General features: G+C 37.4%; 1 long non-coding RNA gene across 1 annotated transcript; it reads right to left on the bottom strand.

Annotated features, from left to right (window-relative positions):
- Positions 1 to 2,646: 2,646 nt before the first annotated feature.
- Positions 2,647 to 4,632, bottom strand: LOC142169446 (uncharacterized). The gene is made up of 2 exons (XR_012699260.1): positions 4,270 to 4,632; positions 2,647 to 4,189 (listed from the first exon to the last, which is right to left on the bottom strand). It is a non-coding gene; the product is annotated as an uncharacterized LOC142169446 (long non-coding RNA).
- Positions 4,633 to 7,501: the final 2,869 nt, after the last annotated feature.

Genomic DNA, 7,501 nt, shown 5'->3' with positions numbered 1-7,501 from the left:
GTGAACGCAACCGTTCACACGCGAACGCAAAGGTTTAAGGGGATTCTGGGGGAGGCAGGTGGTTACCCTTCACGAACGCGGGCGTTGGCTCGCAAATGTAAAGGCATGGGGGAGAAAGCCATCGCGAACGCAAAGGCCATTTGGGCCACTATGCATCGCGATCGCATCAGGTGTCTCGCAAATGCGAAGAACACCTGACGCCCTGTGATTTAAAGTTTCAAAAATCGAAATTCTTCTCATTTTTCACCATTTTCAAGTTTGATATCGGCCTAGAGGCTATTTTGAAGAGATGTTTCATCCCAACTTCACAGGTTAGTAGTTTTTAACTTTTTTCCTTATATTTCCATAAGCACCCATTGATTAAAACCTTTAATATATATTTTTTCATTGTAAAAATTAGGGATTTAGGTAGAAATTGAAGATTTTGAGAAATTGAGATTTAGTCCTCAAATTAAGATCAGATTTTGAAACTAGTCACATAACCGAGCTCGGGGGTAAATGGGTAATTGGATTTTGGTCCGAATTTCGAGTTTTGACCAAGCTGGTCGGGGGTTGACTTTCGTTGACTTTTTCAAAATTATTAAAAATTGAATCTTTTTCACTCGTAGGTAATTTCTAAAGCCTATTCTGAATTATTTGAACTATATTTGGTTAGATTTGATTGGTTTGGAGGCTAATTTTTGAGGAAAAGTCGTGGTTGAGTATTTATTTGATTGCGGAGTGAGGTATGTGTCGTGGTTAACCTTGACTTGAGAGATTAGGACTTGTTGGTCTATTTGCTACGTGTTTTATATGTGAGGACAATGTATATATGAGGCGACGATTATCTATGCATTGTCATTGGGTTAAAGCATGCAGGTGAAAATTTCTTTGTATTATATTGCTTCATTGATTATATTTTTCATGCTTAGGTTGGATTATTACTTCTTATAATTATTTGTTTCATATTTATTACTTATTTTAAAGATGTGAATATTTGAAAGTTGAGTTTGATATTATGGCACCATAATTTAAGTGAAATTGTCTCCCTCCTTGCTTTTATTATTCAGATTTGTATTGGTACTTGGTGAGGAAGAGAGAAAAGTACGAAGGATATTGGCGTGGCTTATTTGCATTCATTATCATACATTGATAGATTTGAGAGTAAATGCACGAAGGGTGATGTCGTGCCGGTGAATGAAAGCACAAAGGGTGATGCCATGTCATTTCATTTATGATATTACATGGCGAGAACGAGAGTAAAAGCACAAAGGGTGATGCCATGCTATTTTCATATCATTGACTTATTTGATTTTCGGTTTTGGTGATTTACTTGGTTATATTGTTGCTTATTTAGGAAGATGTTATTTTGTGATTTCGTACTTGCCGTTTATATGATATTTCCCCTTTCGCATGTCCCCTCCAAGTTAATATTTTGTCGTTCTACTTGTTATTTCGCTGCTATATATAACTCTTTATTTGCTGTTATTTTGTACGTATATTTCCGTATGTACAAGTTTAATTATGTGGGTGTCCTATCATAGCCTCATCACTACCTCGTCGAGGTTAGGCTCGACACTTACGGAGTACATTAGGTCGGTTGTACTCATACTACACTTCTGCACTTCTTGTGTAAATACTGGTATTGGTCCCAGTAGTGCTTAGAGGTGCGTAGGCTCGAATCATATTTGTTGCATTCTATTTTGCACAAGTGAAAATAATCTACAACTTGTAGTACTCTACAAGGTTAATTGGAGTTTTAGAGTTCTAGGTAAGAGTTCTAGGTATGATTAAAACAATGTACAACTACTGCAAAGAATAAAAGAATGATTAACATGTACTCGAATGAATAGTAATGATATGAAATATGTAATGAATTATATGTGGATGAAGTATGCAAGTACGTTTTGTATTTTTGAAATGGAATGACTAAGACTCGTACTAAATATATGTAAAGTGGACAAGGAAATCGTACTCCAAAAGATAAGCTGAGTGTAAAGTGAATTCTAGATAAGAATAGCAAAATATTTGACAAATATATGTGTAACAAAGTGAAGTATGTGAAAGAATTAAACGGATATTAAAGAATGGTATTTTAATGTAATTTTAATAATATGAAAAGAATTGTACCTAAAATGCATGTTAACTTAAAGTGACTAATATTTAAAGTTGAAAAGTTTAGATGGACGACCACAACAAGAAGAAACATATACTAAAGGATTGAGAAGAAGAGGAAAGAGTATTTATTGGCACATGAGCAGGTATTTAACAAGTAATTCAACCAAAGAGTATTAAAAGAATTATCTCAATGTATGATGAGCAAAGTGAAATAATTATTTTTATGATTAAAGAATGAATGTGGTATACGAAGAATGTACCAAAATGTTTGACATAAAAAAAACTATTATATCAATATGAAGAAGTATTCGCGCTAAAAAGAAAGAGTCATCATTCCATAAGGAACCAAGATTACCTTTAGAGTCATGGTGTTGAAACATAAATTGTGTGAGCCAAGCCCAAATGACTACAAGGCCCAAGTCTTTCAAAGAAGGCATACTAATTCAATTAAAACTTCTTTGCAAATTATGTCTACTCGAAATGTGTTAATTAAAGAGTAATTTACATATAGAGAGATTCGAAAGGCATTCTAGTAAAACTTTAAAAAAATACGATAAAATAATTTAATTTTATTTTTTCATGAAAAGAGGATGGCATGTTTTTATTTCAAGTATACAACTAACCTAATTGACGACTAAGTTTAAAAATATATTTGACAACCTAAGTGTTCATACAAATTATGCAAATTACCCAATTTACAACATTACAAGTTAACCGGATTATTAACTAAATACAATTCACCCTAAGTGTTTATAAATAGGTAAACATCAAAGAAAACAAGAAAGCACGACATCTATCTGCCACTTTACTATACTTTACGTTTTGTGTACATCTGAGAATTGGAAGTACGAAGGGGGGAATTTGGTGGGTTTCGTCTTCATCTCCGAGCGTCGTCTTTCCAAAGCGTTTTCGCATAAAGTACCTCGCAAGATAAGAGAAAGGAAATTATTAGCGAAATAATATAATGTAAAAGATAAACTAATAAACTGACATATTTTTCAAATGGTTTTTGTTTTAAAATGTTTTTGGAAAGTTTCTCTTGAAAATGATTTGAAAATGTTTTGTTTTTGAAAGATATTTTTGGAAAAATGTTTTTGGCAAATTATTTTTGGAAAATAGTTTTGGAAAATAATTTATGATTAATATAGAAGGCTCAGATATGTGTTTTTGATTTCCGACTAGACATGAGAACGGGAACCGCCTCACTTGCAACTCAAGTGGCCAACCGTGTCGCCCTCCATAGGTTGTTGGTTCGTGTTCTCGGCCCAGTTCAAATGTATCATCTGCTCAAATCAGTTTTAATCAAAAGCCAAAGAAGATGCCAAAATCAGTCCCAATCTCGTTCAACCAACATTGGAGAACACAGAGATAAAGTATCATTAACAGTGAGCAGCAAGGTCTACGTGAGCAACAAAGAGACAAGGAACACCAATGTATTATCAATAGTACAACAGAAAAGCGGATAGCTGCAACTTAGCAAAGACAGATTTTACCATAACATGGACATCACAGGGAGCGAGGGCAAATTTCACCAAACCAACATAGACGTGGCAGCAAACTTCAAAATCCAACACAATTGTGAAGATAAAAATACAAATCAGAACCAAACGGGTCTCAAGAGCTAGAGACACTAGGAACGAAACAAAACATCACAAATAGGACAACAGTAAAGCCTTAAGCAGTAATGACCACAAAACATATATGAGTTGCTGAAACCATAGCCATGGATGACGGAGAGCGCCAGAACAGTGGAAAGGTCGCCGAAAACCCATAGGTCCAACAACGGGAAGTACTAAACTAGTCGGAGATGAGCCAACAACCGCAAAAATTGATAAAACAACAAAACACATGAAGGACTAGCCGACGATGAACTTCAGTGTAGTTGAAAGGATAACAACAACAAAGAAGTTCATCGGAAAAGTTGAAACTCCAGCCAAATTTCTTGAAACCACAAAATGAAGTTTCTTACCAGATTTTTTACAGATCTGGTTTTTAAATACTGAGCATACAAAAAATCATATAACAGAGGGGAAAGAAAGTCACCGGAAAACTAAAAAAGGGTCAGATCTGATTCGTCCAGCTAGTTTCAAACCTGAAAATCAACAAACCATTAGAACAAGTAGAGAAGGGGAAGTGAAGGGAAGGAGGAGGAGCAGTAGCAGTGGCGCCTGCCATCAAAGTCGCCGGCCAAATTGGTGGTAAAATCCAGTGGCGGCAACACACAATAGGGGAGAAGGGAGATGGCCGCAGCGGTGGCCATTGGAGTGGCCGTAGTTGCCTGTTTTCGGGCTGGTTTCGCCGGCGAGGGGATGGTGCAGAAATGAGAGAGAGAGAGAGGCGAGTTTGAGGGGGTGGCGGCTGCCATCTCTCACTTGAGAGAAGAGAAAAATGAGGGAACTAATTAGGGTTCCCATCATAAAAAAAACTGATCTATTGTATGAATTTAAAACCCCCCCAAAAATGTGTAGTCTTCCCCTTTATTTATATAAAAAATGAGGGCACCCTTTTACCCATTAGACAAAGAATGTAATCATTATTTTTTAATCTGTCTCATAGTTATTGTCCAATACACAAAATTATGTTAAGTAATATCTATGTTATGTCACATCGCATATCTGGTATGCATTATCACATCAGACGTTGACGGAATATTGAATTTGAGCGGACTTGATCCGTATTTTAAAGTAAACTCTATTGGCTTCTATGTAATTAAATAGACTGTGTTATGAATTAAAGTATGATTATTTAAATAGAAAATCTTGTAGTATTTATTTAAAAATATCTACTATAATTGTGTTGTAGTAATTATTATTTTATTTTTGAAAAGACAATAAATTGATAGAATAACCTAATATTTCGAAAATAGGACAATTATCGATAATTGTTTTGAAATTTATAAAAAGGCACAAAATGGTAGTATTTAACCAATTCTAATAAAATGATAAAAATTTCTATATTTTACAAAAACGGGAATAATTATCAATAAATTTCATAAGAGCTAAATAATATGCAAATTACTACATTATATCATCTTTTACTAGGAAGCCTGCAAAAGTTAATTTTTAAATACGGAGGGTAAAAATTGAGTGTCAATAACTGTCACGACCCCAAATTCCCTCTGTAGGATGTCGTGACGGCACCTAGTCTCTAAGACTAGGTAAGCCTAACAATACGCGGAAACATCGAATAAAAACTTAAAATTTCAAAACTTCAATAATTTCACCAATAGACTATAAGCTCAATACGTACAATTTTCCCAAAACCTAGTGAGATATAAGTCATAAACTCTAGATACAATGCTGAACAATCCTATACATCATTGTCTATCAAAAACATTGTATACGGATAAAACCGGACCCATAAGTCGGCCTGATTCCCGATAAAATAAATCGAGTAAGGAACGCGATGACAAAGAACCAGAATCGAGGCAAGGGTCTCACCGAGTCAGGCATCGGGGGCACGACGCCCACCCTCGAGTATATCGAGGCCATGAGCCCAGATCGGTCCAAATCTCAAGAGACTTCGGAGAGCATTATTGGGCGATCGAATACGATTAACAGAAGGCCGTGACATCCGCGATCAACCGGGTATCATTGCGCAGATCTCGGCACATACCGACGGGAATCCAGTAATCAATTAAACGGGAGATTTTTACCTTTTTATAGAATTGTACTTAGGGTAAAACTCCCCTACTATATAAAGGGGAGTCTGATTATTCATTAGACACATTGTAACACACATCCTAAAGAATATACTGTTATTTTTTCACTATTATTTATAGTTCTTATTCTCGTTCATCAGTGTTGGACATCATGAATCCAAATCGAGGGTGGATATTTCATCAAGGCTGGAATTATCCTCCACACGTGGTTTGAGTTTACTATACCTTTATTTGTTTAATCTAACGCAATTTATCGTTCGTATCGAATTAATCCATGTATGCTTAAAACCATTTATAAATTTAATTGTTATCCATTTTTTAGGATAAACAGTTTGGTGCCCACCATGGGGCTAAGAATAATAGTGGCAATTTGATATGAATTTCCATAACGCACCCTATTTTACACTTGTTCTTTGAAGTGTCTTCAATTTCAGGTCAAAGTTCAAAATGTCGAACTCCTAATTTGCACCTCAAAATGTGGATGCTTAGTCCAGTCACCACGGTGAGAACAACACTATGGTACCCAGTAACGAGGTCCCCCTATCTATCCCAGCGGTGTTCCGATCGCGGACCCAATCGATGCTAACTCACATGTGGCCATCAACGCGAATCTGCCAACCGATCCTAAGAAAAATGTTCGGGGGGGTGGGTGGGGAGGGTGGGGGGATCGATAGCCCAAAATACACACGTCAGTGAAGGAGGTGAGGTCAACTTGCGAGAGATCTTGGAAATGTTGCAGGCCCAACAGGCAGCGATAGCCCAGCTACAGAGCTAGAGCCGCACCCCCCAGCAGAATTGAGCCCGAGCCGTCTCAGGAAATCACTTGCAAAAATGAATCAATTACGGAGAGGCCAAGCGAAGCTGAACCCGGGACTAACCCCGAGATCATAAAAATGCTCGAAGAACTGACGAAATGGGTGGAATTGGGAGAAACGAAAATTGAGGCCAATGATAAAAAGGTAGAAACCTACAATTCTAGGGTCGACCAAATCCCAGAAGCACCGCCGATATTGAAGGGTCTAGATTCTAAAAAGTTTGTTCAGAAGCCTTTCCCCCCGAGCGCGGTTCCGAAGCCAATTCCAAAGAAGTTTCGCATGCCCGAAATTCCTAAGTAAAACGAAACAATCAACCCAAATGAGCTTGTGACCTCCTACACATGCGCTATCTAAGGGAACGACTTGGTGGATGATGAGATCGAGTCTGTCCTGCTGAAAACATTCGGGGAAACTTTGTCAAAGGGAGCTATGATATGGTATCACAACTTACCCCTAATTCTATTGACTCGTTTGCTATGCTTGCAGACTCCTTTGTAAAAGTACACGCCGGGGCCATCAAGGTCAAGACTAGGAAGTCAGACCTTTTCAAAGTGAATCAGAGAGATAATGAGATGCTCAGGGAATTCGTGTCTTGATTTAAAATGGAACGAATGGACCTACCTTCGGTCGCGGACGATTGGGCCGTATAGGACTTCATCCAAGGACTCAATACTCGAAGCTCATTGGCTTCACAACAGTTGAAGCAAAATCTGATAGAATATCCGGGTGTGACTTTGGCCAATGTACATAACGGGTATCAGTCAAAAATTAGGGTTGAAGATAATCAGCTTGGGGCCCTTTCCGAGTCTGTTTATCCCGTCAGAGCTATCACCAGATCCAAGAGAGACATTGATCGTGAACCGAGATCAAATAGGGATCAGTATCAACCATACAATAGAGACCGAAGAGGTAATGGGTCCGGACGAAA

This window comes from Nicotiana tabacum, chromosome 15 (assembly GCF_000715075.1).
Source record: "Nicotiana tabacum cultivar K326 chromosome 15, ASM71507v2, whole genome shotgun sequence".
Lineage (NCBI taxonomy): Eukaryota > Viridiplantae > Streptophyta > Magnoliopsida > Solanales > Solanaceae > Nicotiana > Nicotiana tabacum.
The sequence above is the reverse complement of the archived record's forward strand: the minus strand, read 5'-3'. Positions and strand labels throughout refer to the sequence as shown.